Genomic DNA, 9,261 nt, shown 5'->3' on the forward strand with positions numbered 1-9,261 from the left:
AGGAGAGATGTTGTTTACACCTAGTGATGTCAGTGGTATTGAGTGACATCACAGCACAGTGCTAAGGCTCCTGGGCCTGGACACAGCAGCGGCTGCAATATCTCAAGGAGAATACGTTTATATATATGTGTGTGTGTGCGCGTATATATATATATATATATATATATATATATATATATATATATATTTCTCCGCCGAAATCACTTTTAAACCCATTTCCACCTTTTTTTCCCTTCTCTTCCTCTTACTTTTTTTTCACGTTTTTTTACGTTTTTCTCCTTTTCGCCTCTTTTCTGGGCGTATTATTCTTCTTTTTCTTCTTTTTTTTCGTCTAATGCATACCCCATCAGTGCAGCAATGCTTATTCAATACCGCCAGCAGATGGAGACACTGGGGGATAATTTTCTAAGGATTTATACTGATTTTTCCTGTCTGAATTTGTCGCACAGAAAGTTGCAGGCCAAATATGTGTGACATTTCTGCGACTTTAGCTTCTAGAGCATTTTTACAACATTATACATAGGTGCTGAATACATAAAAAGCGACTGTTCAGCGACAGACAAGTCGCATCGGCTGAAAGTAGGCCAGAATGTCAGTCCATGTTGGAGCAGGTTTAGATACAGTCTAAAGTATAGATCTCAAAGTCTGTGCACAGAATTTAGCAAGGGCCTCGCACCTTCTGATGCATCAGGTAGGTGCACAATAGCATAGCCTAACCCTCTGTACTTTGGTCTATATTGATGCGGGACATAGACAGCCAGCTGATGACCAATCCATTAGTGCAATGGATGGCTGGAAGCATTTGTCTTTGCCTTTGCAATACCACAGAAGCAATGCATGGTCAATGTACAGCAATGACACACCTGTGTGAACAGCCAGGAGACCCCCCCCCCCCCCCCCCCCCATGTTATGTTACATAGTTACATAGTTAGTACGGTCGAAAAAAGACATATGTCCATCAAGTTCAACCAGGGAATTAAGGGGTAGGGGTGTGGCGCGATATTGGGGAAGGGATGAGATTTTATATTTCTTCATAAGCATTAATCTTATTTTGTCAATTAGGAACATTCAGCACCCACCCGCTATCAAGGCAGCTGCCTATCATGTCATGCCCTACCTGCACAGGTGTGCTGGCTACTCAAATGATCCAATTAAGGAGGCCATTTAGTCAGCAGCAGCAGAAGTCCTGTGCCTGGACGCTCCAACAGCGGCCAGACACAAGCAGAAGCAGCAGAAGCAGCAGCAGCAGCACCACCTTTTGTTTTTTGGCTGCAGCAGCAAGGCCCACAGGGCTGGCTAGCTGGCTAGCCAGCAAGCAGGTAGCAATGAAAGTAGGAATCTTTCTTTTTAACCCTGTAAGGGGGTGGTGCACTGTACCCGAAGATACTGCCATATCGGGTCAATGCATAGGGCGACGGAAGCAAGCTTCGAAATCGGCCCCCGTTCTCAAAAATCCATTTAATATATGGTCCCCAGATAGGGGACGTATCAGATATTAAACTGATAAGAACAGATACTACACTTGATCTTAGCCAAAAGGCCGAGAAGCGATAACCGTGAAAGGGGCGGGCCCAACAAGGTCCCCTTCATGGGCACTATCACTGCTTGCTGTCAGGGAGGCTGCCAGACAATTTTCCATGCACACTCTGGGCTGGGGGGCAGTCAACCACCAGTACACACAGCAGAACCTAAACCCATACCATTATTGCTAAGCAGCAAGACAGGGGCCCATTGCACTCCCACGGGGCCTTTTTAAATGCAATCCATAACCCGGATTTGCCAGGAACCCTTCTTACTCCTCCTACTTGCATGTGACACTGGGCTTAGGATCTGCATAGGAAACACACACACAAGCACACACCTACCTTTGTTGCCTGCAGATGCCTCCTTGGCTGTCCCCAAACGGTATCAAACCAACACCCACGGGAAGCTGTAAGCATAGAGGACATGCCTGCACCCCATTGGACTTACCTGTGTGGGTTAAATCCGGGTTATTTGACAACCTATGGCGGTGATGGTTCTGCTCAGGCAGAGCAGTGCTGATGCTCCTCATAAAGCTGTCGCTGCTGTGAAGGTTCTAGGTGACATCACAAATCCCTATGGTTACATACACAACAAAGCTGGGTTGTTGTTGTTTACACTCTGCAAGGCCTGTGGAAGTGAGTGACATCATAGCACTGTAGTTCTGAGGGTTCTAGATGGATGCAACAATCTCCTGTTGCTTCTATGAAGGCCATAATAGACGACATCACCAAACAGCTCCATAGTCACATACACAGCAAAGGAGAGATGTTGTTTACACCTAGTGATGTCAGTGGTATTGAGTGACATCACAGCACAGTGCTAAGGCTCCTGGGCCTGGACACAGCAGCGGCTGCAATATCTCAACGGAGAATACGTTTATATATATGTGTGTGTGTGCGCGTATATATATATATATATATATATATATATATATATATATATATTTCTCCGCCGAAATCACTTTTAAACCCATTTCCACCTTTTTTTCCCTTCTCTTCCTCTTACTTTTTTTTCACGTTTTTTTACGTTTTTCTCCTTTTCGCCTCTTTTCTGGGCGTATTATTCTTCTTTTTCTTCTTTTTTTTCGTCTAATGCATACCCCATCAGTGCAGCAATGCTTATTCAATACCGCCAGCAGATGGAGACACTGGGGGATAATTTTCTAAGGATTTATACTGATTTTTCCTGTCTGAATTTGTCGCACAGAAAGTTGCAGGCCAAATATGTGTGACATTTCTGCGACTTTAGCTTCTAGAGCATTTTTACAACATTATACATAGGTGCTGAATACATAAAAAGCGACTGTTCAGCGACAGACAAGTCGCATCGGCTGAAAGTAGGCCAGAATGTCAGTCCATGTTGGAGCAGGTTTAGATACAGTCTAAAGTATAGATCTCAAAGTCTGTGCACAGAATTTAGCAAGGGCCTCGCACCTTCTGATGCATCAGGTAGGTGCACAATAGCATAGCCTAACCCTCTGTACTTTGGTCTATATTGATGCGGGACATAGACAGCCAGCTGATGACCAATCCATTAGTGCAATGGATGGCTGGAAGCATTTGTCTTTGCCTTTGCAATACCACAGAAGCAATGCATGGTCAATGTACAGCAATGACACACCTGTGTGAACAGCCAGGAGACCCCCCCCCCCCCCCCCATGTTATGTTACATAGTTACATAGTTAGTACGGTCGAAAAAAGACATATGTCCATCAAGTTCAACCAGGGAATTAAGGGGTAGGGGTGTGGCGCGATATTGGGGAAGGGATGAGATTTTATATTTCTTCATAAGCATTAATCTTATTTTGTCAATTAGGAACATTCAGCACCCACCCGCTATCAAGGCAGCTGCCTATCATGTCATGCCCTACCTGCACAGGTGTGCTGGCTACTCAAATGATCCAATTAAGGAGGCCATTTAGTCAGCAGCAGCAGAAGTCCTGTGCCTGGACGCTCCAACAGCGGCCAGACACAAGCAGAAGCAGCAGAAGCAGCAGCAGCAGCACCACCTTTTGTTTTTTGGCTGCAGCAGCAAGGCCCACAGGGCTGGCTAGCTGGCTAGCCAGCAAGCAGGTAGCAATGAAAGTAGGAATCTTTCTTTTTAACCCTGTAAGGGGGTGGTGCACTGTACCCGAAGATACTGCCATATCGGGTCAATGCATAGGGCGACGGAAGCAAGCTTCGAAATCGGCCCCCGTTCTCAAAAATCCATTTAATATATGGTCCCCAGATAGGGGACGTATCAGATATTAAACTGATAAGAACAGATACTACACTTGATCTTAGCCAAAAGGCCGAGAAGCGATAACCGTGAAAGGGGCGGGCCCAACAAGGTCCCCTTCATGGGCACTATCACTGCTTGCTGTCAGGGAGGCTGCCAGACAATTTTCCATGCACACTCTGGGCTGGGGGGCAGTCAACCACCAGTACACACAGCAGAACCTAAACCCATACCATTATTGCTAAGCAGCAAGACAGGGGCCCATTGCACTCCCACGGGGCCTTTTTAAATGCAATCCATAACCCGGATTTGCCAGGAACCCTTCTTACTCCTCCTACTTGCATGTGACACTGGGCTTAGGATCTGCATAGGAAACACACACACAAGCACACACCTACCTTTGTTGCCTGCAGATGCCTCCTTGGCTGTCCCCAAACGGTATCAAACCAACACCCACGGGAAGCTGTAAGCATAGAGGACATGCCTGCACCCCATTGGACTTACCTGTGTGGGTTAAATCCGGGTTATTTGACAACCTATGGCGGTGATGGTTCTGCTCAGGCAGAGCAGTGCTGATGCTCCTCATAAAGCTGTCGCTGCTGTGAAGGTTCTAGGTGACATCACAAATCCCTATGGTTACATACACAACAAAGCTGGGTTGTTGTTGTTTACACTCTGCAAGGCCTGTGGAAGTGAGTGACATCATAGCACTGTAGTTCTGAGGGTTCTAGATGGATGCAACAATCTCCTGTTGCTTCTATGAAGGCCATAATAGACGACATCACCAAACAGCTCCATAGTCACATACACAGCAAAGGAGAGATGTTGTTTACACCTAGTGATGTCAGTGGTATTGAGTGACATCACAGCACAGTGCTAAGGCTCCTGGGCCTGGACACAGCAGCGGCTGCAATATCTCAACGGAGAATACGTTTATATATATGTGTGTGTGTGCGCGTATATATATATATATATATATATATATATATATATATATATATATATTTCTCCGCCGAAATCACTTTTAAACCCATTTCCACCTTTTTTTCCCTTCTCTTCCTCTTACTTTTTTTTCACGTTTTTTTACGTTTTTCTCCTTTTCGCCTCTTTTCTGGGCGTATTATTCTTCTTTTTCTTCTTTTTTTTCGTCTAATGCATACCCCATCAGTGCAGCAATGCTTATTCAATACCGCCAGCAGATGGAGACACTGGGGGATAATTTTCTAAGGATTTATACTGATTTTTCCTGTCTGAATTTGTCGCACAGAAAGTTGCAGGCCAAATATGTGTGACATTTCTGCGACTTTAGCTTCTAGAGCATTTTTACAACATTATACATAGGTGCTGAATACATAAAAAGCGACTGTTCAGCGACAGACAAGTCGCATCGGCTGAAAGTAGGCCAGAATGTCAGTCCATGTTGGAGCAGGTTTAGATACAGTCTAAAGTATAGATCTCAAAGTCTGTGCACAGAATTTAGCAAGGGCCTCGCACCTTCTGATGCATCAGGTAGGTGCACAATAGCATAGCCTAACCCTCTGTACTTTGGTCTATATTGATGCGGGACATAGACAGCCAGCTGATGACCAATCCATTAGTGCAATGGATGGCTGGAAGCATTTGTCTTTGCCTTTGCAATACCACAGAAGCAATGCATGGTCAATGTACAGCAATGACACACCTGTGTGAACAGCCAGGAGACCCCCCCCATGTTATGTTACATAGTTACATAGTTAGTACGGTCGAAAAAAGACATATGTCCATCAAGTTCAACCAGGGAATTAAGGGGTAGGGGTGTGGCGCGATATTGGGGAAGGGATGAGATTTTATATTTCTTCATAAGCATTAATCTTATTTTGTCAATTAGGAACATTCAGCACCCACCCGCTATCAAGGCAGCTGCCTATCATGTCATGCCCTACCTGCACAGGTGTGCTGGCTACTCAAATGATCCAATTAAGGAGGCCATTTAGTCAGCAGCAGCAGAAGTCCTGTGCCTGGACGCTCCAACAGCGGCCAGACACAAGCAGAAGCAGCAGAAGCAGCAGCAGCAGCACCACCTTTTGTTTTTTGGCTGCAGCAGCAAGGCCCACAGGGCTGGCTAGCTGGCTAGCCAGCAAGCAGGTAGCAATGAAAGTAGGAATCTTTCTTTTTAACCCTGTAAGGGGGTGGTGCACTGTACCCGAAGATACTGCCATATCGGGTCAATGCATAGGGCGACGGAAGCAAGCTTCGAAATCGGCCCCCGTTCTCAAAAATCCATTTAATATATGGTCCCCAGATAGGGGACGTATCAGATATTAAACTGATAAGAACAGATACTACACTTGATCTTAGCCAAAAGGCCGAGAAGCGATAACCGTGAAAGGGGCGGGCCCAACAAGGTCCCCTTCATGGGCACTATCACTGCTTGCTGTCAGGGAGGCTGCCAGACAATTTTCCATGCACACTCTGGGCTGGGGGGCAGTCAACCACCAGTACACACAGCAGAACCTAAACCCATACCATTATTGCTAAGCAGCAAGACAGGGGCCCATTGCACTCCCACGGGGCCTTTTTAAATGCAATCCATAACCCGGATTTGCCAGGAACCCTTCTTACTCCTCCTACTTGCATGTGACACTGGGCTTAGGATCTGCATAGGAAACACACACACAAGCACACACCTACCTTTGTTGCCTGCAGATGCCTCCTTGGCTGTCCCCAAACGGTATCAAACCAACACCCACGGGAAGCTGTAAGCATAGAGGACATGCCTGCACCCCATTGGACTTACCTGTGTGGGTTAAATCCGGGTTATTTGACAACCTATGGCGGTGATGGTTCTGCTCAGGCAGAGCAGTGCTGATGCTCCTCATAAAGCTGTCGCTGCTGTGAAGGTTCTAGGTGACATCACAAATCCCTATGGTTACATACACAACAAAGCTGGGTTGTTGTTGTTTACACTCTGCAAGGCCTGTGGAAGTGAGTGACATCATAGCACTGTAGTTCTGAGGGTTCTAGATGGATGCAACAATCTCCTGTTGCTTCTATGAAGGCCATAATAGACGACATCACCAAACAGCTCCATAGTCACATACACAGCAAAGGAGAGATGTTGTTTACACCTAGTGATGTCAGTGGTATTGAGTGACATCACAGCACAGTGCTAAGGCTCCTGGGCCTGGACACAGCAGCGGCTGCAATATCTCAACGGAGAATACGTTTATATATATGTGTGTGTGTGCGCGTATATATATATATATATATATATATATATATATATATATATATATATTCTCCGCCGAAATCACTTTTAAACCCATTTCCACCTTTTTTTCCCTTCTCTTCCTCTTACTTTTTTTTCACGTTTTTTTACGTTTTTCTCCTTTTCGCCTCTTTTCTGGGCGTATTATTCTTCTTTTTCTTCTTTTTTTTCGTCTAATGCATACCCCATCAGTGCAGCAATGCTTATTCAATACCGCCAGCAGATGGAGACACTGGGGGATAATTTTCTAAGGATTTATACTGATTTTTCCTGTCTGAATTTGTCGCACAGAAAGTTGCAGGCCAAATATGTGTGACATTTCTGCGACTTTAGCTTCTAGAGCATTTTTACAACATTATACATAGGTGCTGAATACATAAAAAGCGACTGTTCAGCGACAGACAAGTCGCATCGGCTGAAAGTAGGCCAGAATGTCAGTCCATGTTGGAGCAGGTTTAGATACAGTCTAAAGTATAGATCTCAAAGTCTGTGCACAGAATTTAGCAAGGGCCTCGCACCTTCTGATGCATCAGGTAGGTGCACAATAGCATAGCCTAACCCTCTGTACTTTGGTCTATATTGATGCGGGACATAGACAGCCAGCTGATGACCAATCCATTAGTGCAATGGATGGCTGGAAGCATTTGTCTTTGCCTTTGCAATACCACAGAAGCAATGCATGGTCAATGTACAGCAATGACACACCTGTGTGAACAGCCAGGAGACCCCCCCCCCCCCCCCCATGTTATGTTACATAGTTACATAGTTAGTACGGTCGAAAAAAGACATATGTCCATCAAGTTCAACCAGGGAATTAAGGGGTAGGGGTGTGGCGCGATATTGGGGAAGGGATGAGATTTTATATTTCTTCATAAGCATTAATCTTATTTTGTCAATTAGGAACATTCAGCACCCACCCGCTATCAAGGCAGCTGCCTATCATGTCATGCCCTACCTGCACAGGTGTGCTGGCTACTCAAATGATCCAATTAAGGAGGCCATTTAGTCAGCAGCAGCAGAAGTCCTGTGCCTGGACGCTCCAACAGCGGCCAGACACAAGCAGAAGCAGCAGAAGCAGCAGCAGCAGCAGCACCACCTTTTGTTTTTTGGCTGCAGCAGCAAGGCCCACAGGGCTGGCTAGCTGGCTAGCCAGCAAGCAGGTAGCAATGAAAGTAGGAATCTTTCTTTTTAACCCTGTAAGGGGGTGGTGCACTGTACCCGAAGATACTGCCATATCGGGTCAATGCATAGGGCGACGGAAGCAAGCTTCGAAATCGGCCCCCGTTCTCAAAAATCCATTTAATATATGGTCCCCAGATAGGGGACGTATCAGATATTAAACTGATAAGAACAGATACTACACTTGATCTTAGCCAAAAGGCCGAGAAGCGATAACCGTGAAAGGGGCGGGCCCAACAAGGTCCCCTTCATGGGCACTATCACTGCTTGCTGTCAGGGAGGCTGCCAGACAATTTTCCATGCACACTCTGGGCTGGGGGGCAGTCAACCACCAGTACACACAGCAGAACCTAAACCCATACCATTATTGCTAAGCAGCAAGACAGGGGCCCATTGCACTCCCACGGGGCCTTTTTAAGTGCAATCCATAACCCGGATTTGCCAGGAACCCTTCTTACTCCTCCTACTTGCATGTGACACTGGGCTTAGGATCTGCATAGGAAACACACACACAAGCACACACCTACCTTTGTTGCCTGCAGATGCCTCCTTGGCTGTCCCCAAACGGTATCAAACCAACACCCACGGGAAGCTGTAAGCATAGAGGACATGCCTGCACCCCATTGGACTTACCTGTGTGGGTTAAATCCGGGTTATTTGACAACCTATGGCGGTGATGGTTCTGCTCAGGCAGAGCAGTGCTGATGCTCCTCATAAAGCTGTCGCTGCTGTGAAGGTTCTAGGTGACATCACAAATCCCTATGGTTACATACACAACAAAGCTGGGTTGTTGTTGTTTACACTCTGCAAGGCCTGTGGAAGTGAGTGACATCATAGCACTGTAGTTCTGAGGGTTCTAGATGGATGCAACAATCTCCTGTTGCTTCTATGAAGGCCATAATAGACGACATCACCAAACAGCTCCATAGTCACATACACAGCAAAGGAGAGATGTTGTTTACACCTAGTGATGTCAGTGGTATTGAGTGACATCACAGCACAGTGCTAAGGCTCCTGGGCCTGGACACAGCAGCGGCTGCAATATCTCAACGGAGAATACGTTTATATATATGTGTGTGTGTGCGCGTATA

General features: G+C 46.1%; 4 non-coding genes across 4 annotated transcripts; all 4 read right to left on the reverse strand.

Moving 5' to 3' along the window:
* Positions 1-1,361: 1,361 nt before the first annotated feature.
* On the reverse strand, positions 1,362-1,552 carry LOC130345501 (U2 spliceosomal RNA). Its single transcript, XR_008884212.1, has one exon. It is a non-coding gene; the product is annotated as a U2 spliceosomal RNA (small nuclear RNA).
* A 2,086-nt stretch (positions 1,553-3,638) lies between these two features.
* LOC130345502 (U2 spliceosomal RNA) lies at positions 3,639-3,829 on the reverse strand. Its single transcript, XR_008884213.1, has one exon. It is a non-coding gene; the product is annotated as a U2 spliceosomal RNA (small nuclear RNA).
* A 2,081-nt stretch (positions 3,830-5,910) lies between these two features.
* LOC130345503 (U2 spliceosomal RNA) lies at positions 5,911-6,101 on the reverse strand. Its single transcript, XR_008884214.1, has one exon. It is a non-coding gene; the product is annotated as a U2 spliceosomal RNA (small nuclear RNA).
* A 2,092-nt stretch (positions 6,102-8,193) lies between these two features.
* On the reverse strand, positions 8,194-8,384 carry LOC130345504 (U2 spliceosomal RNA). Its single transcript, XR_008884215.1, has one exon. It is a non-coding gene; the product is annotated as a U2 spliceosomal RNA (small nuclear RNA).
* Positions 8,385-9,261: the final 877 nt, after the last annotated feature.

This window comes from Hyla sarda, unplaced genomic scaffold, assembly GCF_029499605.1.
Source record: "Hyla sarda isolate aHylSar1 unplaced genomic scaffold, aHylSar1.hap1 scaffold_752, whole genome shotgun sequence".
Taxonomy (NCBI): Eukaryota; Metazoa; Chordata; class Amphibia; order Anura; family Hylidae; genus Hyla; species Hyla sarda.